The sequence below is a fragment of the Halichoeres trimaculatus genome, unplaced genomic scaffold, assembly GCF_033239565.1.
Source record: "Halichoeres trimaculatus isolate MK-OKI-2021-1 unplaced genomic scaffold, fHalTri1.1 fHalTri1_scaffold_22, whole genome shotgun sequence".
Classification (NCBI taxonomy): Eukaryota; Metazoa; Chordata; class Actinopteri; order Labriformes; family Labridae; genus Halichoeres; species Halichoeres trimaculatus.
Window position 1 is genome coordinate 20,828,666 of NW_027437200.1, and position 24,790 is coordinate 20,853,455.

Consider the following 24,790-nt stretch of genomic DNA (forward strand, 5'->3'; position numbering starts at 1 on the left):
GCTTAACGTACAAACAATGTGATTCAATTCTGCTAACATTTAATGTGACACCAGCTTTTTTTGGCCCTGTAGTTTTGTCCCAACTCAGACATGGGTTCCTTTAGAGCAAGGGTCTTCAACCTGTGGCTCTGGAGCCTCACACGGCTCTCTGACTCCTTTGCAGTGGCTCCTTGTAGCTTAAAAAAATATTATTAAAAAAAAGAATTTCTATTTTTCTTACAAAGGGTATTGATGATTAAAGACACTGACAATAAATAAAATCAAGGGTTAACATTTTGTTAAAATAAATATGCATCACCTCTTGCAAAAAAACTCTTTTTTTTGTATTTTTAATTTTTTATTTATTTTTTTATTTTTTTTTATTTTTTTTTTGGGGGGGGGGTAATTGTTGAATTTTTCAAGTTTTGACATTTTTTTGAATTTCTGCAAATTTTTGCAAAAAACTTCAATTCTATTTTTTACAGAAAAGATTTAATTTTTCCAATTTTTTGGGAGAAGGGTCAAGATCAAGAGATGCATCCCTGTTTTGCTAAAGCTAAACTAGACCCTCCACCATCCTTCATTGCTAGCACAACAAAGCACTGCTACTTAACTGCCATGCTAGCACTCTTTTAAGGTTGCACCTCAACATATAAACAACTGAGTTTTAGCTAAATGCTTATATAAGCTAGTAAAACATGCTAGTATGATTATGTTGACTAAACCTTGGAGGGTCTTTAGTTTCGACTTGGGTGTTAGCTTGTTAATTAGCATATAATAGTCAAAGTGAAGGCAAAACCAAGGGGAAATTTTTTAGCTAGCAAGTATGGTACAACATAAAGGCAAGCTAATAAAAGATAAAGGGATGAATTTTTAGGCTATCCTTTCATTTTTGTTGACATACTTAGATAAAAGACTTCAAAGTAGCACAGGAGGGAAATATGAAGATCAAGTAGATCTCAAAAAGAACGAAAACATAAAATGTAACGTCCTAGTTTGCGTTTCCACAACTTCTGCACTAACTTTAAATGAATTTCACTAAATGGCGTTCATTCTCTGCAAGAAAATCTTTTTTTATAGAAATACCTTTGAAACACAGGCACACCACATTCAAACACTGTGAGTACTCTCTGTTTTCTCTCTGCCTCGGCTAGAAATGAACATTGAAGAGCTTTCTAATTATTCCAGTAGGCAGCCTCACTTTGGAGCTCGTGCAGGCAGAACGCCTCGATCACCACTGAAAATGAAAAAGTAATTTGGTGCATAAGCACGCCATGTTTAGTTTGGGTGAGTTGTGAGTGTGTTTATTCATACAGTTGAGAACAGCAGGGGACTCGTGTGTGTATGTGTGTTATATTCTGGGTGAAACACTCCAAATATCACTCCCTCCCCTTTATTTATCTGCATTCATATTCTGCTCAGGGAACTCAATGTGCTTTTGCAACTCAGCTGTTCATTTACATAAGACGCAGGCTTCCTCTCTGCCAAATTAATTTGATGTTCTGAGGCAAAGCCCTAAAGCTCCTCGACCAGACGAGATCACAGCTTCCTGCCGGTCGACTGACCCGCCCTGTGGAGTTCACGTCAACCGAGCTGACTGTTTTGTTGTACCCACTTTGTTTTTGTGTTCGGCTTCAGTTGTGGGGTTTGTAAAAAGCCCCCTGTGCCGCTGCGCTGTACTTAAGCTCGACGCCAATTACCAGCGCGGAGCTGAGGGAGCTGAGCCATCCAGCAGGTTCATTTGGACCACATCCGATTTTGTGTTCCTGATTTTATTGGATGACAGTTTATTCCGCTGCAGTGTAGGTTTTTCTCTTCGTGCCGGAGATAAAAGAGAAGCTCCCTCTTTATCAGGATGACAAATGAGCAAGATTTATTAATCTAAACACGCAAGCTTCTCGCAGAGTTACAGTAGATTTTCAACAGCGCTCTCTTAACTTAGAGAGCTTTGATTCTGCAGACATCATAGCTGGAAAGTAAAAAGCTGTCGGCACCTTGCAATTAAGCAGAGACGCTGTCATGGATAGAGACAGAAGGAACATTAAAGGCTCCGCAGCTCTACTGTAGAATATGTAGAAGCTCGTTTCAAAGCTTGTCGGCTTTCATCAGCGAGTTAGAGAGTTTCCACGGAGGTGGACGGACAGACGCTGTTCTTATACAACAGACAGCCTCGGCATTAAAACCACCTGCTTGTTATTGTGTGGGCCCAGTGCCATTAAGAGCACTGTGTTGACACCTTTCTCTCAGAGTTACCATTTCAACTTAACAGTTTGAGTCTTGGTATCTCAGATGTTGGATTGGACCTCGAAGGCCAGCTTTCGCTATCTGCTGGTTAAGCTAACCTGATCGTGTGACTTAACTGGACGACTGTCCTTGTCCTGGTATACTAGGGCAAAAATCTATTCACAAAAGTTTCATTCCCAGCAACATACCCTCTTCATCTTTCATTCTTCTGTCTCTTAAGTATTGCTTGACATCGGGTTCAGGGTTCCTACAGCTCTAGGCAAGTTAAATTTAAGACTTTATAAGACTTTTTTTAATGACGTTGGAAACCAAATTTAAAAACAAGTCGACAACGAACCACAATTGAAACAACGAAACTAGGCAATTTTAACTCAATGTTTATTTTACATACAATATCACTTTTGACCTTTTTGAACCCCATTTTTACAACTTTATGCCTATTTTACCCCCATTCATCTCTTTTGGCCACTGTCACAACCATTTTTGGAATTTTGACATGGTTTTTGAAATTTAATTTCAAATTTAATTCTCCATTTTGCTGCCATAATCAATTTCCCTAAGCCACTTTTGAATTTTTTTTTTGCCAATTTTCCCTCATTTTTTTCTCTCTCCAGGCACCCTAGGTAGAACCAAGACATGCGTCTGCTTTAAAAGTTCCTGGTGCAACTACATCACCGTTTTGTTATTTCCGCTACTGTGATTACTCAATGTTGCCACGAGAGTAAATCAGGAAATTATTTAGAAAAATAGATAAATGTTACTTAATATTTTTTTTACTTCAAACTAACATTAATCTTACCAATGTGTTCAAACTTTTAAGACTTTTGAAATTTGGATTTACGACTTTTTAATGCCAATTCAGGCCTTATTTTTAGAGTTATGAATTCAATGCCTTTTAAGACTTTTCAAGGATCCGCGGGAACCCTGTGGTTTCTCTTATGGCTGGCAAGTGGCGCAACTCACTCTCTTCCTGTGATTATTTCAGCGAAGTCAGTCAGAACCACTGCCTACGTTTACATGCAGTCAGTGTCCAGGTTAAGGACAATACTCCGGTTTCAGAAACATTCGGAATAACCCAAATACAGGTGGTCCTTGAGTTATGAACAAGTTCTGTTCTTACGACATGACGTAACCTGAAATTCCGCGTAAGTCAGATTTTCTAAATACCCCCTAAATCTCTTAATTAAAATCCAAATACATGTATTATACTTCATATTCATGGGAAAACATATCCTGCTTTCCTTTGTGTGTCCATGATGCGAAAAAAGGTGAGGATACTGAGAAAATTACAGCCCACAAACACAGACAATTTACACCATGACACGACGCAGTGACATTTGTGCAAGTCTCCGTGCTTATGCTCGTTGTTATCATGTGCTTATATGTTGTGGTGTTTTTTTTTTCTCAATCTTAAACTACGCCCCCTGTTGGGAATACCCTGGAATTGACCTTTTTTCCCCTCTATTCTCCGAATGTTGTTTTTTCATATCTATTGCAAAGGGGGCGCTGGGTAGCTAGCGAGCTTCTAGGTTCATCTCATTTCAGTGTTTGTTTTCTTGTATGTCTTGAAAAGGATGTAAGTGAAAGAAAATTGCCCCTGGGGGATCATAAAGTATTCTGATCTCCAGCGTCTGATGACTCGAGAGAAAGTTTATACATGTCAAAAACTAGTATGTGTTGTAGGAGAGTGACGCAACTTTGAAACCTTCTCTACTTTCTTACGTATATATATTTATTGGCATTGTACAGTCAAAACAACGTAAGTCGAGGACCTCCTCTACATGGTATACCGATCAAAACAGCAACACACGGACAACATCATGATGCAATGCCCGTCATTTCCACTTCTTCTTCCTGTATCCATAGCAACAGCAGCCGCAGCAACAACAACAGCGACAGAACATGCCCAGAACAAGAATTAATGCTCCTTTGGATGGGGATATCCTGATTAGACATGCATCGATCGATCAGCTGGGCAATTGATTGATGCCGATTTCCTTCATTTTGGGGGGTCTGTGATCAGGGATCAGAGATCAGTGATCGGCCCATCCATACATGTGAAACTGATCTTATATACCTCAGGGAAGGTCTGACAGCCAGCCATTGTTGCTTTTTGCTCTGAGACCTAAAACTCAGGACACTTTATTGGTTGTTTAAGTTAAAACATAAAGATTTTATTGTTTCACAGGTATTGTTCAATGATTTTCAATAAAATAAGATTGGAACATTGAAGGCATATTCTGTCAGTTATAAAAAATAAAAAGTAAAAATTGGTATCGGCCCAAATCGGTATGGGCAGGTCAGGCTTTTTAAAGATCGGTGATCGGCCAGAAAATTGTGATCAGTGCACCCCTAATCTTTACAGCTGTATACATGACCAAATATTCAGGTTAGACACTATCCTACTTTTTTCAGATGTATTTCAATATAAAAAAAACATAATATTTTTGATACAATATACTAAAGCCAAAATAATACCACTGTTTTTCTGTAAAAGTGACACACGCCTTAACCGAACACATCCACAAAATCTGGTCGCCCACCCCTGTGGCTACTTCAAAACCCCAAAAATCCTAAACCATAATTAGCTATCCGTCTTGTCAGAGGCCAATCAGCATTTCATGCTGTTTTTTTCTGCATTTCAGAATAAGTACTTGGTACTACAGATGGAATTTGGTCGGTACCTTCAAAAGTACCTTCTTTGGTACCCATCCCTAGTTGGGTGTTGGATTTTCTTTGCACGTCAAATTCCTAAACTAGGGAAGCATGTTTATTTGTTGTTACTGTGAGAGAGTCACTATTCTGTTGTTGTTTTTTTAAGTAAGAAATACAAAGAATTGTGTCGTCTGCATATAATGTTATGTGCTATTCAAGTTAGCACAAAAGTTAGTGTGGACCACCAAGTCTTCCTATTGGCTGTTTATCCATCTTTAATCCTTCTATCAGTCCAAAAAAACGTCAAGATCCATGGTGAATGTATTGATCGTCAATTCCTCTCATGTGCAGATAAAGTAAATTTGAGTTGCATGAATTGGTGAATTATGAAGCTTGTGTTCTTCATTTTTAAATCAGAAATAGTTTCCCACCAACAGGGAAATGTTTACACTCACACTCAGTGGGAAACAGATTAAGACTTGGAGCTGCTTTCAGTTTCAAAGTAGTCTTTAATAATAACTCAGCTATTTTATTTTTGATGATGCTTGAAATTCATTTGCATCAGATACGCTTGTAAGCACGGCAGTAAAATGGGTCAAAACACTGAAGTACACGGGTAAACAGAGGAGTTATTACTCAGGGATACTTAAAATAAGGATGACAGATACGACCAACTGATAATGCGAGGCGACTTTAAAGGATAAGTTCATACAGTTGGTGCGTTCACACCTGGGATGACTGAGCAGCTGTTCTGGGCTCTTCACCGCTGTTTGTTTGGAGTTTTCTAAATGGATTTAACTCCTCCAGACAATCACACCAACCTCAGTGTTTTAAACCCCCATTACGCTTTTACAACCAGCCTGAGGAGAGACTATGTTTATTAAAACTCACTGAACAGCCACGAGGTGAATAAAACCAATAAGCCTGCAGCAGAAAGCAACAGCGCCAGACTATGAGGTTGATAATAAGTGAGGGAAACCGTGATCAGGTTGTGAAAACAGTTAAAAGGAGACTTCTATCGTAGAGGAACGACAGTCAATACATCTGGGTTACCATCACCCCTCACACCAAACCTTCACCCGTGTTGGTTTTTCACCCTCATCTACAAAAACAACAAGACTTAATGAGCCAATAAGCCCCAGAAAGCAGCAATAAGCAAGATCAATAACTGCTCGATCAAGCCAACACCGCTCTGATGGAGGAATTTCCTGAATGTAATTAGAAGCCTCTTAACAAGGCTGCTTCCTGGTTCAAACCCAATTATGATCGGGTCAAACAGGCTTAATTAGGGGCCTCGTTTGTTGATTGTCCCTGAAGCAAGCAAATCGCCCGTTTATCATACTGATAGAGACGCGGTCCCCAGTTAATTGTGTGAGTCTGAGGTGATGACGGGGAAATTAGGAGGTGGGATACTGTGGTCTGTTTCAAGATAGTTTAGGGAACTCCTATTCAGGTGGTTTACAAAGAACTGGGGGTTAATATTTACAAGAAACTGTGTTAGTTTACGACTTGAGCTTAGTGTGTTTGGTGTTGACTGCAGTGACACCTGTGGCTGGAACTGGTAGTGTTTTAAAGGGGATAAAGACATATCCCATTAGCACCACTGTGACTCTTGCCAAGGCATGCATTTGTTTTGGATTCCATGTATCATCTTTTTAATTGTACTTCTCATTGTTCGAGACAACTTTTCCCATGGTGCAAAGCGACAAGGTGATGTTTTAAGTTATTTAAGTAGTGTTATTGTTTAAAACTTGACAACAATCAAACTTTAAAAACTCAGTTTGTAGTTTACTTTAGTTTAGTGTCCAGAAATAAGGGTGAGTATTGACAAGAAAATCTCCATTCGATAGTACAATATATTGTCATATATCATGGTATTCCCTTCATAGTTAATTAAGGAAAAATTAGAGATAATGCTTATGTAAACTAAAATATTACTCTAAATTAAAGGAAAAAGGAAATAATTGATGTCTATGGCATACTGACCTGCTCAGTACAACAAAATCTCACATTATCAAATTAAGAAATTAAATATGTTAAACATACTTTGAGATGACATTTCATACAGGGTAACATACAGGGTAGTAGCTCTTCGGCGCCATCTACTGCAGTGGAAGTGCGGAAGCTGAATTAGACTTCCAACTCGGCTAAAATATGAATTTTTATTTTTGCAAAAATATTGGTGTTATATTGGAGTTCAGAGTATCACGATATATTTCTGTATCAATATTTTTTCACACCTCTGTGCAGTAGAGACTGTGAAGGATTCTGGGAGAATCTGAGAGGAGCTGGGCGACAAATAAATATATATATTTTTTTCTTTCAATAGTCTAATTACTTCTTCACTCTACCTCCCGACATATTTTACAATCCCTGAAAAAATACACAAGAATGGCAGCTGTCAATTATTGCTAAACATGACGCAAAACCTTGTTTTTAACCTCTTATAACTAATTAAAACAAAACTTTTCAGAAAAAAGAGAACTTGAATACAAGGCAGCCAAATAATATCTTCAAACCACCACAACAATCAGATGTGAGAAACATTTCTACGAGGTGAATCAGTTTTTTAAAGTTTGACCACAGCCCATCTGGAATGACTGGGGAGATGGATTTTTTGACCTATACTGCAGCCAGCCACCAGGGGGAGCAGTTTTTGTCAAGCAAGATGACGTCGATATTTTACAGTCTATGGTATCTACCAACTACATCCTCACCAAGCAGAATTGCTGGGGTTGTTGGAGATGCTAGAGTCTTTAGATGTTGCTTGTAGTCGTCATAGACGCTGTTGAAGAGAGAAGTAATGTTGCGGAAGAGACAAAAAGTGAGTAAAAAAACAAACACTGTACATATGGTTAGAACTACAAATGAACCCCCTCCTTCCTCAGAGCTTGGGACCAGCAAATTAATTTGCATGCAGACTTGCTTTGGAGACAACTGGGGGGGACTGCTGAGTGACTGAGGACTTGTCCACCTGTGGTTTGGAACCAGGGAGACTCAGAAACCACCTGATCGATGTGCACTTTCACGTCAGTCTCCAGGAAAAAATGTATGAGACTGAGACTATTTCAAGACCCCCCCTCCCCGCTGTGAACGTGACATAAAGGGCTGTTGTGCATATTTTGCTCACACCCATGTAGCTGTGGTTGCTCTTCAGGCTCATCTCTGGCACTCAGCGTAGCAGAAAGGTCAAAGGACAACTGCTGGACTGACAATAGACGCGCTTCATTCTGGTTTCAGCTCCAACTGTCACATCCGGACCACAGCAGATTGAAATCAGAGCGACGGATTCCAAATTCCAGATTTTCCACAGAGCGTCAGTGCGGCTTTGTGTCGGTCGATGCCTTCAGATGGCCCGGCTGCTGCAGACGGAGAGCTGGACTCTCAATTATTTACCAAAAATGGGACAATAAACATGCTGTTCTCACAAGTTCTCCTTATTCTAAAAATGTCAAAAGCAGATGGCACGCTGCCTGCGGCAGAACTTTGGTGTGGAGCAGAGACGGGCGAGAACCGAGCTTCAAGAAAAAAAAAACAGAGGAAAGACGGAGAGGATTTTTATTCTGGGGAGAGTAGGAAGACGGATGGTCGGGTTTTATATGTGAATCCATACAATGTGGGAAAGGTTAGCAAAGTGAGACGAAATGAAGTAAAAGAAAAGCCGAAAAGCCGTTGCTTGCATTTACAGAAATGGATTCTGCTGGATTTGTTGCTGCCTCACTGAAGACGACTCAGACGGCGATAGAAAAATCAAAGCTCTTCTCAGGGAAGAGGGAAAACAAAGAAAATGTGTTGACAGAAGGTTGTCAGAGGCAAGTGGCAGAAACATCAGATGGAGGAAAAAGGACAATACTTCAGTTTGAATAAATGAGGCAGCCCAAATGGTCCTCCCTGTTTAAAAGCAAAGCAGCACACTGGCAAATATTCAAACTGTCTGTTTTTCCTGGTTATTTCCCATTCAAATGAATTGACCACTCAGCTGTTACTCTGCATAGCATGCAGCAGCAAAGAGAGGTAGTTTTTATCTGTTCTCACACTAGGATGAACCGTAGCTATTCATAAATGAAGCCATATAGGAAGTTTTGAAAACTGCAGTTCCAAAATTGTCCACTTGAGGCTTGTTCCGAAAGCCCAACAGATCCCATCCACGTCAATGTTAAAAAGCCTGTTCCATTTTTTTTAAGCATGATACAATTTTTTTTTTTTGGGGGGGGGGGTTGAATTGTCCTGTTTCTGTAATCACAAACAGTGAAATATTTTGGCTAGGCTAAAAGCTAATTCCAGCTCTGCATCTTTCATTTTTGCTAAGTCAATGAAAAGTTAGCATGACTCATCATTTCCAAAATGTAGCCCAAATCTACGTTATATACTCTATGCTGTAGCACTAGCTGCAAATTAGCATGTTAAGCTAATAAGCTAGCTATCTTTGAGTAAGAAAAACTGGGTTGACTCTTCCTCTTTGAACTAGCAGTTAAACATTAGCTCAACTAGCATGTTTAGCGCAACAAAGCTTTCAACACTAATACTTCTAACTTCAAAAATTAAAAACTTTGACTTAGCTAACCATAAAACATTAGCTGCATTAGCCTGTTAATACAGTTATAGGTATGAGCAATCTACATCTAAAAGTGTGACATTGTTCATTTGAGCTAACAGATTAGCTACACATTGACTCGAAATATAAAGCTAACTTTTTGAGTTTTTTATCTTGAAATCCTGTGCCTTCAGAGTTTATATTTCGTACAGTGAGTTGTACACTGAAAAAGACCCCATTTATTAGGATCTTCCTGCATGCTAATGCTAACTTTTGCAGTATTAAGACAATAATTCAGACATACTGTAGTAGAAGAATTATTAGCCACAGCAGGTATTTCAGCAACTGTCTAACCACTGATTTCACACACAGCCCGAGCATCTCAACCAACATCCAGACACCTCTGCAGTCAGCTTGCCCAAACTGATACTGCTGTGTGTTACAGGAAAAGTTAAAGGAAGGAGAGAGTGTGTGTTTGTGTGTGTGTGATGAGGTGGAAGTATGTGCATGAGATTTGTGTGCTCAGTCTTTGTTTGGGTAAACCAGTGTGTTTGCCCGACAGCTTGCACACCTGTATTTACTGTGTGTCCAGTGCAATGCATGCTGTTTGTGTTTGTGCATGTGTGTGTGTGTGTATAAGGATGCACATTCTTGTTTAGGTATCTTTGTGAGGACTATGGTGTTAAAGAGCAAGAGAATGAGGACACTTTGAATCTTGAGGACATTTGATAGAAAAGGACATTATATATTTATGAGCTCATAATCCATGATTCAAAATGAGATTATCAGCGTTAAAATCTGTTGTTTCTAAACGCACTTTCCCAGTATTTGTCGTAGGGTCAGAATTCCTGGAAGTACATAAATCCATTTACAGCGCGAGGACTGAAAGTCCATTTGATGACATTATACTGGCCAGCAGTGAGAAGTAAGATCTGGCCTTGAATAAGTAGAAGAAGTGTTGAAAAGACTATTCCCTCTCCATTCTTCTGCTTTTAATACAAATGCACACCTTGGCAATCGTCATGTCTTAATGACAATAGATGATGGTGCTCATGGAAAACAGAGCCCAGAAAAACAATTCCATTTCTAGCGCCAAAGCAGAAAGTTACCTGAATCTAAGACTTGGTCTTTAGTCTGATTGAATACTTTTCTGCTACTTAAAGGGCGCATTAGCAAGTTCTTCTACTACTTCTGCTGTCACTATTTTCACCTCTAAGCTCTTCGTTTGATGACTTGATTTTTCTCAATGCTCAAATATAACTTTTCCACTGCCCATGGTGCCAGAAGATATTGATACAGATCAAATCTTCCATTTCACGCACAAGACAAAGTGACTCAGGGGCAAATGGAAGTAATAAATAATCTACCTTTCATTGTTGTAAAGAGCATCATTAGATCCTGTCTGATCCAGTTAGCATTAGGAATGGGTACAAGTACTTGTGTACTCGCCATTGACCCCATTATCATTCAAGTCTATTGACTTCTCCGGCCATGGCTTCAGCACACCAGGCCAGATTTCAGCAAAAACATGTTTTACGACAGCAACTCTCTGGGATCATATTATTAAAGCAAAAGCAAAAGCAAAACAGATGCAGAACCGTCTGAGAAGTGACGTCTGGAAGTATTTTGAAGAAAACTATGAAGCTAGTGTGCAATGCAAGACTTGTTCAATGCTAAGACACACAAAGAAGATTAGCCCACTAATAACCAAAATGCTAACTGGAGATATGCTCCCATTAATTTGGTGAAAGGTGAAGGCTTCAGAGAGCTGATGGCGGTTGTCGAACTAGAGTACAAGCCACCGCCTGGGAGAACAATATCTATAAAAGTGGGTAAAAAGGATATAAAGTCTTCAAATTGTTTACGGTTTAGCTGACAAATACAGTCAGACATCCTTATTCCCTTTATGCCATGCTCTTTAGCTTGTTAGCACGTGTCTGATTAGTGTAAAGTGGTTGAACAAAGTAGCTCAAAGTACAGAAATAAGCTCTTTCTGTGTAGGACTGGTCTTACTCTTGGACAGTTTCAGGGTAACCCGAGGAATGTCTGAAACCTGAGTGTCCTCATAAGTACATGAGTTGCCTCGGTGTGTGTGTACCTGTGCCGTGCTGTTCGGACACAGCCAGGCTCTCTGTAATGGCCTGATAACAGAGACCCTCCAGCCAAAAAAAGGATTAATTAAGAGGCCAGACTTGAACCGCCAGGGGTGGGCGCCCTCTGTTACACCCTTCCTGTCCAACACACACTCACAGGTTCAAACAAAGACACTGGTGTGAACAGATAAAGCTCGGCACGCGGCCTCAGAAACTCACAATAACAAACTTTACAGGGCACGTACCGACAAACACACGCGCCAGGTTGCCTGTGGGGTTTAAACTCCGTCTCTAACTAACACTGGCAGGGTTTGTACGACTCTGGAGAAAACACCTTTAGCATTTCACAGAGACTTTTACCGGCCTGCCTGGGCAGCTCCACACTCATTACGCTCCTCTGGTTTATTAGAGCAAACATATCAGGGAGAAGACAGTGTGTGGGGAAACGGTGGAAATAAAAGGAGATGAATCAAAAGGAAACAGAACAAAAATCTATTTCAAAGGCCTGACTCCACTGTGCTGGAGCGGCCCTTCATCATAGTCCTGGAAACAAATGATCCAGGTTTCTTAAAATAAGCTCCAGTGGATTCAGGCAGTAAAAACAAATCTTATCTTTGGTGAGAAATAAACTAAACAAAGCATTCAAGAAAACTTTAATCCCAAAGTTCAAACCGCTATAAATGTGTTGTAGAACAATCAGTGCATAAACTGTCAAAAACATTTCGTTCTAAAAACAGATCTTCATGAGATTTTTACAGGATTTTTACAAGATCCTCATGAAATCATTGAGAGGTCTTCAAGATATCTTACCAAGACTTTTATGATTTCTTCACAAGATCTTAGTAAGATGATAATTCTTAATCAAGATCTTCAAAAGATCTTTACAGAAAATTGATGACATCTTCAAGATATCTTAAGCAGATCTTAACATCTTCAAAAGATCCTCAAGAAATCTTCAAAAGGTCTTCAAGATATCTTAAGATCTTTACGATTTCTTCACAAGATCTTAGTAAAATCTTAATGCTTGATCAAGATCTTCACAAAACCTTTACAAAAACTTCACATTTTCACAATATCATAACAAGATCTCTACATCGTCACAATATTTTCAAGATGTTTCTTGAGATCTTCACAAGATTTTTCGTAATATGTTTACAAGATAATCACTTCATCTTCTTGAGATTTTCACAAAACTTCGAGATCTTGAGATATTTTAACCAGATCTTCAGGAGATCTTGACAAGATCTTTGCTATTTCTTCAAAAGATCTTTATGCTCAATCAAGATCTTCACAAAATCCTGACAAGATCTTTACAAACACCTCAAGATCTTAATGAGACCATTTATAGCTTAAGACTTTTTCAAGATTTTCACACTATCTTCCAGAACAACAACCATATCTTCACAAGGTTTAAAGATATTTCACAAGATTTTTGTAAGATCTCCACAAAATTTTACAAAGATCTTTACAAAATTTGAACAAATTCTGCAAGATGTCTTTCAGATATCTTACCAAATTGTTTGAGATCTTTATATCTGAAGACATTAATGATATCTTTACAAGATTTTCATAAAATTTACGTAATATCTTCACAAGATGATTTCAATGTCTATATTTTCACAAGATCTTCCAGAGATTTTCTCAAAATATTTGTGATTTCTTTACCAAGATCTTAACCACATCTTAACAAGTTTTTCAAGATTTTTCACATCTTCACAAGATAATCACTTTATCTTCTTGAGATTTTCACAAAACTTCGAGATCTTGAGATATCTTTACCAGATTTTCAGGAAATCTTGACAAAATCTTTACTATTTCTTCAAAAGATCTTTATGCTCAATCAAGATCTTCACAACATCCTGACAAGATCTTTAGAAACAACTCAAGAGGTCATCATATTTTAACAAAATCTTAATAAGATCATTTATAGCTCAAGACTGTTTAAAGATGTTTCACAAGATTCTTGTAAGAGCTCCTCAACATTTTATCATGATCTTTACAAAATCTTAAAATCTCTAAGAGGTCTTTCAGATATCTTAACAAGATGTTTGAGATCTTTATACCTGAAGATGTGCAAGATATCTTTTACAAGATTTTCAAAAGATTTACGCAATATCTTCACAAGATTGTTTCAATATCTTCATGATATTTTCACAAGATCTTCCAGAGATTTTCTCAAGATTTTTGTGATTTCTTAACAAGATCTTTACAACATCTTCACAAGATTATCAAGATATTTTATGAGATCTTTGTGACATCTTCAGAGGATATTTTGCGAAATCTTCAAAAAAAACAATCTCTGTCTTTTTGAGATTCTCACAAGACCTCAAGATCTTGGTAGTATTTTATCCAGATTTTTAGGAAATCTTAACAAGATCTTTATTCTCAATCAAGATCTTCACAAATATTTTAACAAGATCTTTGCAAACACCTTAAGAGGTCTTCATATCTTAATAAAATCTTAATGGAAGTATACATACCTTGAGATTTTCAAGAAATCATAACAAGACTTTTCTAGATTTTTACAATTTCTTCCAGAACTACAACCATATTTTTACAAGGTTTAAATTTCATGTCATAAGATTTTTGTAAGATCTCTACACTTTATCAAGATCTTGACAAAATCTTAACAAAAGAAGTCTTTTAGATATCATAACAAGATGCTTATGAGATCTTATGAGAGAAGATACCTATACAAGATTTTCACATGATTCTTTCAATATCTTCATGATATATTTACAAGGTCTTTCAGAGATTTTCTCAAGATCTTTGTGATTTCTTAACCAAGATCTCTACCACATCTTAACGAGATTTTCATAATATCTTCCCAAAATAACCACCATGTCTTTTTGAGAATCTCACAAAACTTCAAGATCTTTGTGATATCTTAACCAGATTTTTACAGTATCTTAACAAGATCTTAAAAATGTCTTCCTAACACTGTCTTCTATCTGTCCCATAAAACGTTTGAGGGGTGTTCATTTCCTGAATCTAGAGGTTTAAAGACACACATTCCTCTGAGCTGCACAGGCTCAAGGTGTCCAGTATTAATCCCCGTCCCGGTGTTTTGACGTTCACCTTGCAGGCTGTTTAATAAGCAGGAATATGATCCGGTGTAATAAAAAAAGAAGCCCAGTTTTAAGACCTTCCTCTGTTTACAAGCTTTCTCAGAGGAGACAGAAATAAACCCAGAACTTGTTTAAAAGTCTTTAGTGCAGAGTCAAACCTAAACCCATGCGCCTGAATGTGATAGTCCCCCTGAAGGATCTGGTTTCTTGATTATTTTGTGCGACAGATTCTATAGAAAAGGTATCGAATGGCTCTTGTTACAGTCCGTCCTCACTGACCGCTCTCCTCCTGTGTGCTATAAACCCTTGTGCGTCTCTCCTCAGACGGTTTGTGTTTCCACAGGGTTCATGGGAACACAGGCACAAGGAGGGCCACCCCTGCATGTAAATAAAACACCCACTTTGATGGCGTTGATAGGCAACCGACGCCTTCAACACGCCGCTTATCCAAGTTCAAGTTGGGACAGTGGTTCGAGGTAAGAAACATTCAGTCAGGGAGAGGTTAGGAAGCAAAACATGACATCTGGCATGTGCGCACGCCAATAATTCACTCTAATCCCATTTAAAGCAATAATCTCATTACAGGAACAGTTATGTAAAAACTTTAATCCGATTTTCGCAATCAGATTGAGTGGTATAATCATAAAATGACGGGCATGTATAAGTAATCAATGTTGTAACTACTTAAAGTAACTTCACTTTAAAAGCTTTCCTGGAGCTTTTCATAATACGGCATCATCCTCAGCACATGTCGTCTGCTCGGGTGGTTTTATGACGTTTCTGTTTTGACCCAGCTGTTGGCAGATCCTTCACTCATGCATTACACGACTGTATTAAATACTTGATTTTAATTGGTCGATCCTAAATAGTGACATCCTGTCATTTCTCCACAGCAGACTAACGCTAATCATCTTGATTTTTAAAATGCTCTTAATGAGCCAGAAGATAGCGAACGGTCCAAACCAGATTTCCAGGTCTTTGTGAGATTTGGTTAAATGATGATAAGGATCTCTTAACGGGCCTCAAACACTGAGGTCGGCTTATATAGAGCTGGCCAATCAGAGGGAAGTTGAGCAGGGGAGCCTTAAAGAGACAGCAGCTAAAGCCTTGTTTCCACTAAGCGGTACGGTACAGATCAGTACAGTTTGGTACTGGTTGGATCGGTAAAGCCTGATCCTGTTTGCGTTCTTTGTTGCACAGGAAGTAAAGAATCTTTTAACCAATCTACCGACTACAGTAACGTTCCAAAAAGTGGGACGGTTCATCCTGTTTTTGGAGGATCCATCCCGGGATTATTCAGTGAAATGCCACAAAATGTGTACCGTACCGAGACGAACCAAACCAGTCTGCTTGGTGGAAACATGGCTAAAGAGACAGCAGCTAAAGGCCCATCAGTTAAGTTTGGTACTGGATGGATTGGTAAAGCCTGATCCTGTTTGCGTTCTTTGTTGCACGGGAAGTAAAGATTCTTTCGACCAATCAATGCACTGCAGTTTTGTGCCAAAAAGTGGGATGGTACATCTCTATAACATGGGATCTATCCACAAAATGTGTACCGTACCGAGACGAACCGAACCGGTCTGCTTGGTGGAAACGCGGCTAAAGAGACAGCAGCTAAAGGCCCTGTTTCCACCAAGCGGTCCAGTACAGATCAGTACAGTTTGGTACTGGATGGATTGGTAAAGCCTGATCCAGTTTGCGTTCTTTGTCGCGTGGGAAGAAAAGAATCTTTCAACCAATCTACCGACTACAGTAACGTACCAAAAAGTGGGACGGTTCATCCTGTTTTTGGGGGATCCATCCCAGGATTATTCAGTGAAAATGCCACAAAATGTGTACCGTACCGAGACGAACCGAACCGGTCTGCTTGGTGGAAACATGGCTAAAGAGACAGCAGCTAAAGGCCCATCAGTTAAGTTTGGTACTGGATGGATTGGTAAGGCCTGATCCTGTTTGCGTTCTTTGTTGCACAGGAAGTAAAGATTCTTTCGACCAATCAATGCACTGCAGTTTTGTAGCAAAAAGTGGGGCGGTACATCTCTATAACATGGGATCTGTCCACAAAATGTGTACCGTACCAAGACAAACCAAACTGGTGGAAACAGGGCTCAAAACAAAGAATAAGGGTTTCTTAAAACACTAGAATTAGAATGATATTTTATTTTTTAGCTGTGAATCATGAAAAGCTCCTACAGGGGGCGCCAGAGAGACAGAATAAAGATTGAAAAAGCACAATCCCCTCTCTTTAACATCACTGCTTAGTATTTTCCTGGAAAAGGCATCAACCTATCAGCAATTTGACCCCTGAGGGTTAGCCATACCTTACAGACAGTACTCAGGGCATAAAGATCGTCTAGTCTAAACTTTGTTTCGGAGTTCAAAACCTCCAGTTAGACATCAGATATAGTCCAGATCTCTTCTTAATTAGGTTATTGATTGTGTTTCAGAAAATATCACACTTTGTTAAAAGCAATAGATTTTGACTTTGACTTTTTTTTCCTGATTTTTGCCTGTCAGGCTACATTAAACCTTCTTTTTAATGCATTTAATCAATATAAGACAGAGGAATATAAAGTTTTCATCTCAGTCAAGACGTGATTACAATAGTTATTTAAAGAACTGGCAGATGCCTTTAAAGGAAAATGAAAGATTGCGTAAAGTAATATTGTTTTGGTTCGATATTCAATCTTTTTGTTGTATTTGTTATTAAATATACTACGAGTCTGCCACATCATGTAATTTAAAGTGAATTAAATAAAGTCATCTTTTTTTATTAAAAAGCTCCAGAGTTTTGATGGTGTTATTAGTATTCAGAGAACATCTTTGTAAACACAGCGCCTGTTTTCGCTTTATTAAAACACCGCAGATCATAAAATCATGTTTAATTGAAACATCAGGGTCCAGCGCTAGATTCATGTCTGACCGGTGAGCCGACCACAATAACAACAACAACCGTCCGGCCATGCTCGGAGTATTAATAATAAATAATGCATTTTGTGCTCTGCCAAACATCAGGGACATCCAGATACAGGCCTTTGCTCCCGTAATCTTCCAGCCCAGACCGTTTTAATCCCGGGTCTGCTGGATTCTGTCTGTCCGACATCTACGAGTAGATGAAAACGTTCGCACCAAGGGCAGCTCCCTGGAGCCGGGCCCAGACCCCGACAAAACCCCACCCCCTCACCCCATTCCCTGTCCATCTGTCTTCATCTGGCACCAGCGGCCACAGACAGAACCGCAGCTGACACGCGAGCACAATAAAAGCCTTTCAGATTCCTGACGAGGGATAAAAGCCGCTTCGGACTTTGTTTTTCGACATTTGACATCGTTTTTGACGCACCTGAGAACGTCTGATTCTCAGGAGGATCCTTAACAAGCAACATCACAAGGGATGAGGGGTCACTTTGAGCTTTACGAACTCCTGATGTGCATACATCACCGCTTAACTCACCTCTAATCTGAGTTTATGCCCGTCTGTGTGCACGCACGAGCGCTCACACACATCTGAATCAATTTGGTCCCGAGCCACAAAGAGGCGAAAATGCACCTTTGCACAAATGCATCAAAGTGGCTGAAAGTTGGCCTGAGTTCAATGTTTGTTTGTGTGTGTTTGTGTGTGAATGTGTGTGAATGTGTGTGTGTACATGCCTCTGGAAGAGCAGCCTCTCACACTCCCAGCTTTAACCCAGCATGTGATCAAGTGCACGGTGTGTGTGAATGCATCTGTGTGTGTTTGTCGGGGTCAAACTATGCGGTTTGTTGGACATGGAGCCATAATCTCACTCTGGCTTGCTTCCACATCCAGCAAAATAAACTCACACACACACACACACACACACACACACTCTGAGAGTCGTCTTGCGGCGAGCTGAGATGTTAATTTTTAATCACGAGGGCTCTAATCACTCAGGATCGTGGTCCATCTTTAACAGGAGTCGTAACCTCCACTAACCCGCATCATGACGACGAGCGGCTGACGCTGGCGAGCTCATTCACAAACATGACATCAAGTAAAATACCAGCGCAGACATTAAGACCGCCTTCTTTACCCGTGTCCCTGTAGCTTCCTTTATTCGCTGCTTGTCATCCCTCGTCAGCGCAGGTAAGAATTTAATCTAAGCTGGCGCCGTGGGTTCAGAAAAGGTTAAACGACAGATCAAGGTGCGTTCTCTGATTCTGTCAGCTTTGGTAGAAATCATCCTGACATCCAAACAACACACTTCCACAAGAAGCAGGATGAAGCCATCATCGTGTACAATGTCAAAATTAATGACAGCAGCCTCCTGGCGAAAGTTATCCAACGGCGTTTTATAATTTATGGTCTTACTTCGTCTGTAGAGCAGAAACAGTTCAGTGAAATCCAGTGTTGTTTAATTATTTTGATAATCAAATAAGCATTCATGTCATTTATTGGACAGAAACACTGAAAATGTTCATTAAGTATGCTCACATCAGATTCTGTCTTTTCTACGGAAGCCCAAAGTGGGCAATAACTCTTTCATAGAAAACTTATATTAAAAATGTAGTCACACTTTCAACGCTGAGAATCATGTTTTTATTGGCTTCAGCCCTCAAACAACACATATGTCAGTGTTTCATACTGCGGTGCAGGATTAATGTATCTGTGTTTACAGCTAATGCTAAGCTAACGCTATATCTTTCAACACTCAGCTTTCCACCAAGGGACCATTATGGGTTCTTCTTTGTTTGCAATTCAAAGCTAACATTCTTCCATTCTTTTCTTGTTTTAACAGTTAGCATTCTTTGTTTTTGGTTTTAATGTAGCTAGCATGCTATGTCTTTAATTGTAATAGTTAGCATTGCTTGACAATTGATTTGAATGCAATAAGCAGTCGTTGTCATTTCAATTTTTAAGGCGTTTAGCATTGTTCTCTTGAATTTTTTCACGGTTAGCAATTTTTACTTTTTGGTTTTGATGCAGTTAGCATCCTATGTCTTTTGATTGTAATAGTTAGCATTCATTATCTTTTGATTTTTACACACCTAGCAATTTTTGTCATCAGATTTTAAAGCAGTTAGCGTTCTTGTCTGTTGCAATTCAATGCATTTAGCATACTTCTTTTTTTTTATTTATGACAGTTAGCATTCTGCTGGCTAATGCTGACTACTGCAGTTAGCATGCTTTGTCATTTGAGTTTAATGAAATTAGCTTTCTTTACTCTTAAGATTCTAATGCTATTAGCATTCTTTGTTATCAATTTTAAAGCAATCAGCAATCTTCATCTTTTGAATTTGATACAGTTAGCATTCGTTTATTTTTAATTGTAACAGCTAGCATTTTTTATTTTCTTTTTTTATATACAGCTAGCATTGTTAGGTTTTTTTTTTTTAACAAGTCTACTTTTAATGCCTTTCTTTAACTTTTCTTTGATTTTGGCGCCCCCTGGTGGAAAAAAATAGCTAGACATGCTAAGCTAAAGCACAACTCAATATTTACCATAGTATCTCGACATTTATTGGGTTGTTTTCTGTTATGCAGAAGTGTGCAGTGTTTATGTCCACCATGAGGCAATGGTATAAATAAATAAACGTTTATATTTTTAATGTTAGGAATAATGCTAACTTTGATAAAGAAGTAAGTATTCAGTACTTTGAAGAGTATCTGATCTCTTTGCTGATTGGACGACCTTGTAGCTTATGGTTGCTATAGTAAGTCACAACAGGGCATCACTTTGGATGTGGGTCTCGCTGCTCAGGCTCAAAAGAAGCGGTTTGTGCCTTACAGACACTACTCAGGGCTTAAAAGCCTGAACTGAACTTAAGATGTAGCCACACTTGCACTGTTTAATGTCTAAGCAGTGAGCTCATAATTTTTCCCCAGGGAGGCAAAATTCTCTTTCTCAACATCATATGGGCGTTACCTATGTTGACCTCCCAACCATAGCGCAGTCAGCCCGTCAGAAACATCTGCAAACAGCCCAACGGGGACCGAGAGAAACGGAGGAAGTCCTGTTACATACCAACATCTCTGAGTCATTTCACTTCCTTGGAAGCAGTAAACAGTACGGCCTTTTCTGGCTACCAGCCGGGAAAACGACCATCTTCAGGACCACTGTACAGCCAGCAGCGTCTGAGCTTTGTCTCACAGCCTCAGATTGTATAAATAAACTTTTCTCCCCGGAGTGCCGGCCTTTAAAGGGCGCCCTGCGTCCAAAAAAAGACTCTGGTGATGAGGTTTAACACGGGGATGCAGCGAGTCTTAGTCAGCACAACACACTTTATCATATTGACTTTTTCCAGAGGCTTTGTGTACGGACGTGTGTGTGTGTGTGTGAGCCTGTACGTAAGGATGTGTGTGTCACTGCTCGACCCTCCTCCTCCCCTCCTTCACCTCTATTGTTATTCCCCGAGATGCTGTTCTCCAAGCAGAGCACACATTCATCACTCGCTCCTCGTCCTTTCTTGTGGACATGCCAGTGGAAAAAAAACTTTGCAGGTCTGTGTTTGTTAATGACCTGCTGCAAAGGAAGGTTTGATAAGTCACCTCGCCTCCTCCTCATCTCCTAACCTACACGCCTAAGAGACACAGGAGGAGGAAAACAGACTTTTTTTAACGTGTATCTTCCGTCAAAAACAAATTCCCAGTCTCGATTATAAACTTCCTTCAAGTTTTATTTCCACTAAGTGACCTCAGTTATGAATCAGCATCTTTTGCTTTCCTTTCTTTGCTGTAAAAAGGACAATTCCTTCTTTACCTGATATGGGTTTTTTAACCCTTTCCCTCGCCTTACAGGAGCATAAACCCAAAAATCACTAATTCCTGTCAGAATAAAGCACCATGCAACCTTCCTCGTCTTACTCTTTTGAAATGACTCCAAGGACTTATTGTTTTCTCTTGGTGGGTTATTTAACCCTTTTTTCTGCCTTTCAGGAAACAGACACTCCAAAAACAAATAAAAACTAAAAATTTTGAAGACACATTTTGAGTCTTGAGTGTTCAAGTCAGAGTCAGCACCTTTTACATCCCTCACATTGCTTAAAACAGGATCTTTTCTGTGCAGCTTTCCGTGGGTGTTTCCCCCCTCATCTCTGCCTTCAAGGATGACATGCTCTGAAATTGTACTGGCAAGAGACAAAACAAAAAAATTACTACCCTGAAATTTGGAAGCCTAGAAATGCGACCTTTTTTTTTTGCATTTTTTCTTCTAAAAATGACTCAATGTGTGAGTCAGTTCTGGCTTCTTTTGTGTTTTGTTTCTTGCTAATAAGAGGACCATTCTTCTGTTGCCCTACGTGGGTTTTTCTACCCTTTTTCTTGCCTTCAGGCTCATTTGGATGACACTAAGTAATGCTGAGTTTTTAGTGATTATCTATCAATCTGTAGGGATTTCGTCTTCACAATTTAAGATTTTCTTCCTCCTTTCTTCTGGCTTAAGGTGTTTTTTCACTTGTGACTGTAACGTGGTGAAAACGTAAAACTACGACCGACAGGTTCTTGAAATTTAGGATCCCAATCGTATTACATTTTCTTCTTTTTTCCATTTATAAATAACTTTACAAGTCAAGTCAGCATCTTTCTTTTTTGGTATTCTTAAGAAAGAGGACCAGTTTTTCATTGCTTTCATGGGTTTTTACCCCCGTTTTTTGTCTTACAGGACTACAAATTTCAAGACTCTATTTTTTTAACATACCTGTTTTTAAAATACTTCTTTTGTTTGTAACTCAATGTATGAGTCAGCTAAGCTATTATTTAATTTTTCTATCCTTACTGGAAAGAGGATGATCCCTCTGTTTCTTTTCATGGGTTTTGCTGCTTTTTTCCACCTTACAGGATTTAAACCCTGTACTTTAAAAAGCAACAAACAGACATAAAAGAATATAAATAATACATTTTAGAGGCTGGATTTTTCCTTTTTTAAAAGACTCAGTGTATGAGTCAGTTGCTGCATCTGTCTCCTTTTTTATCCTCGCTCAAAAAGGGTCCATTCCTTTGATGCTTTTCATGGGTTTTCATCCCTTTTTTCTGCCTTGCAGGAGAGACACTGCATAGAAAGCGACAAAACTAGAAAAAAAAAGATTATGAGTGATGTGTTATGTTAATGTTATGAAAAAATGATAATAAGAATTGGGTTTTACTCCCAGTTTTTGTGCTTTCATTAAGCCTCCGTTAGCTGCACTTTTCTGTTAATTGTCTCATTAGTTAAAGAACCCATTTTGACGGATTTGGGATTATTATCCAAGGGGAAAAAAAAAAACCTCATTTGTCAACCTTGTTATTTAATCCGTCAGTTTATCTCACTGCTCTGCCTTCCTAGCTCCCCGATCCCATCATTCACTTAATGCTTATTGATTAATCTGCTCCAATACAAACCTGGATGATATACTGGCTAAATGCTTAATTGATCGTGAAACAGGATCAGATGGAAAAACTTCATCCAACTTACACCCAGCACCTAACTCAATCAGCTAATGGCGAGGAATCAAACCTGCGTCGTGGAAAATATTGAACAGGCGTGCAACAATTGGGGTTACTACTTGCAATCAAGCTCCAGATATAAATAGTTTGTCATTAATTGTTACCCCCCCCCCCCCTCTCTCTCTCTCTCCATCACACGAGGGGGTCCACGCTGGTAATCTCGCGAGGTTAATCTCCTGCGTGCTGTTTAATTAATTTGCCGGTGTGTCATAGGTGTCCGCGCACTCATAATCTGGCTGAACGGGAGAAATCAATCAGCCAGACTCAGCCTCGGGCGCTCAAGGAGACGATAAACATCCCCCCTCACACACACACACACACACACACACACACACACACACACACACACACACACACACACACATACAAGGCTTGTCACGGGACATAAACAACAACAAAAACCTCCTTAAGAGGTCTCACACCCTCCCAATGTGGGCCAGATTAGATTGGATTTTTGGGGTCGCGCTGGATGAAATCACTCCGCGGCGCATTAACACACTCATGTCTCCTGAGAGACTACATTTCCACGAAGACAAAGTGTCCCCACTTCATGATAAATCCTTCTTTTTCCCGTTACTAGCTCTCAGTGTATTATGTAGTCCCCCGGTTATCGCACCGAGGAAGACACCGGAGCGCAGAAACACAAATGAGGAGCTCCTCCGGTTCCACAGCGACCCCGTTATCTTTTTAAAACACGCATACACATTTACCGTAACTCTCCTGTGAGGATTAAACGCGCCACAAAGAAGAGGGATGCTGAAACAACACAATGGGAGCACGCCGTCACCCACCTTTGTCATCCCCGAGCTGTGATGTGATGAGGCGGTAGTGGCGTGATTTCACCCCGGGAAGGGCTCTGTGTCCCGGCCAGCCGGCTGCTTGTCCCCGCTCTCCCTCCTCTCCTCTCTCCTCTTCTCCTTTTCTTTTAAAGCCTCCGTTTGTCCTCCTCTCAGCCTCCCCGTGCTCCTCTTTTCGCTGAGCTTCTCATCCAGGTGTCGCGGTGGCGGTGAGGCGGGAGATCTGCTGTCTGTCTGTCATCAGAGGCTCCTCGCGACTCCTCGTGCAATAAAACCGGGAGACGGTTGCCCCCACCTCTCTCTCTCCCCCTCTCTCTCTGCTTCTCTCTCTCTCGCGCGCGCCAAGGACGCGTGCTGCTGCTGCTGAGGCTGGCCGTTAGCATGCGCGCGCACACGCAAACACACACGGTTCTAACGTTCAAACGAGCACTTTTTGGCGCCTGGACAGCACTTTAATGGACTCAAACTGACTGTTTCAGAAACAGAAAACGTTATCCACTCTTAAAGAAATTAATATGAGACATAAACAACTCCCTCGCTTTTTTTTTTTTTAGGTCAAAACTTTTAATATTTAAAGTTCGTTCACACAGTGATAGAGCTAGCTTACATATGGGGCGACAATTGTAATGTTGCACACCCTACAAATCTCTCCACGTTTAGCTCTGTATTATCACTTTTAGTGGAGATTTAGAGAAATAATTGCGAAATATATAGGTCGGATATTTTAAATAAATGTTGATTGTTTATATAGAAGTGTGTTGTATTCACTTGAAGAAAAAACAGGTTTTTCAGAGTAATTTATTCTTCGGTTTGTTTTTTGTGGTAGCCTAATCATTTTTGTTTTTCTGATTAATATTTTTTTTATTGGTTTGTATTTTGTTATAATTATTATATTAGTTTGTTTTTTGTTATAATTAGTTCTGTTTTTATGAGTAATTTTTTGTGGTAAGTTATTTTGTTTTTCTGACTAATATTTTTTTATT

The 24,790-nt window shown here is 39.5% G+C and overlaps 1 protein-coding gene across 1 annotated transcript in view; it reads right to left on the reverse strand.

The window, feature by feature from the left end:
* The window catches only part of gal3st3 (galactose-3-O-sulfotransferase 3), a 49,103-nt gene extending 24,977 nt beyond the window's left edge, over nt 1–24,126 (reverse strand). The window contains exon 1 of the mRNA XM_074662202.1: nt 23,802–24,126. The gene's annotated coding sequence lies outside the window, so the exon portion shown is untranslated. The remainder of the gene's footprint in view (nt 1–23,801) is intronic.
* Between the last annotated feature and the right edge of the window lie 664 nt (nt 24,127–24,790).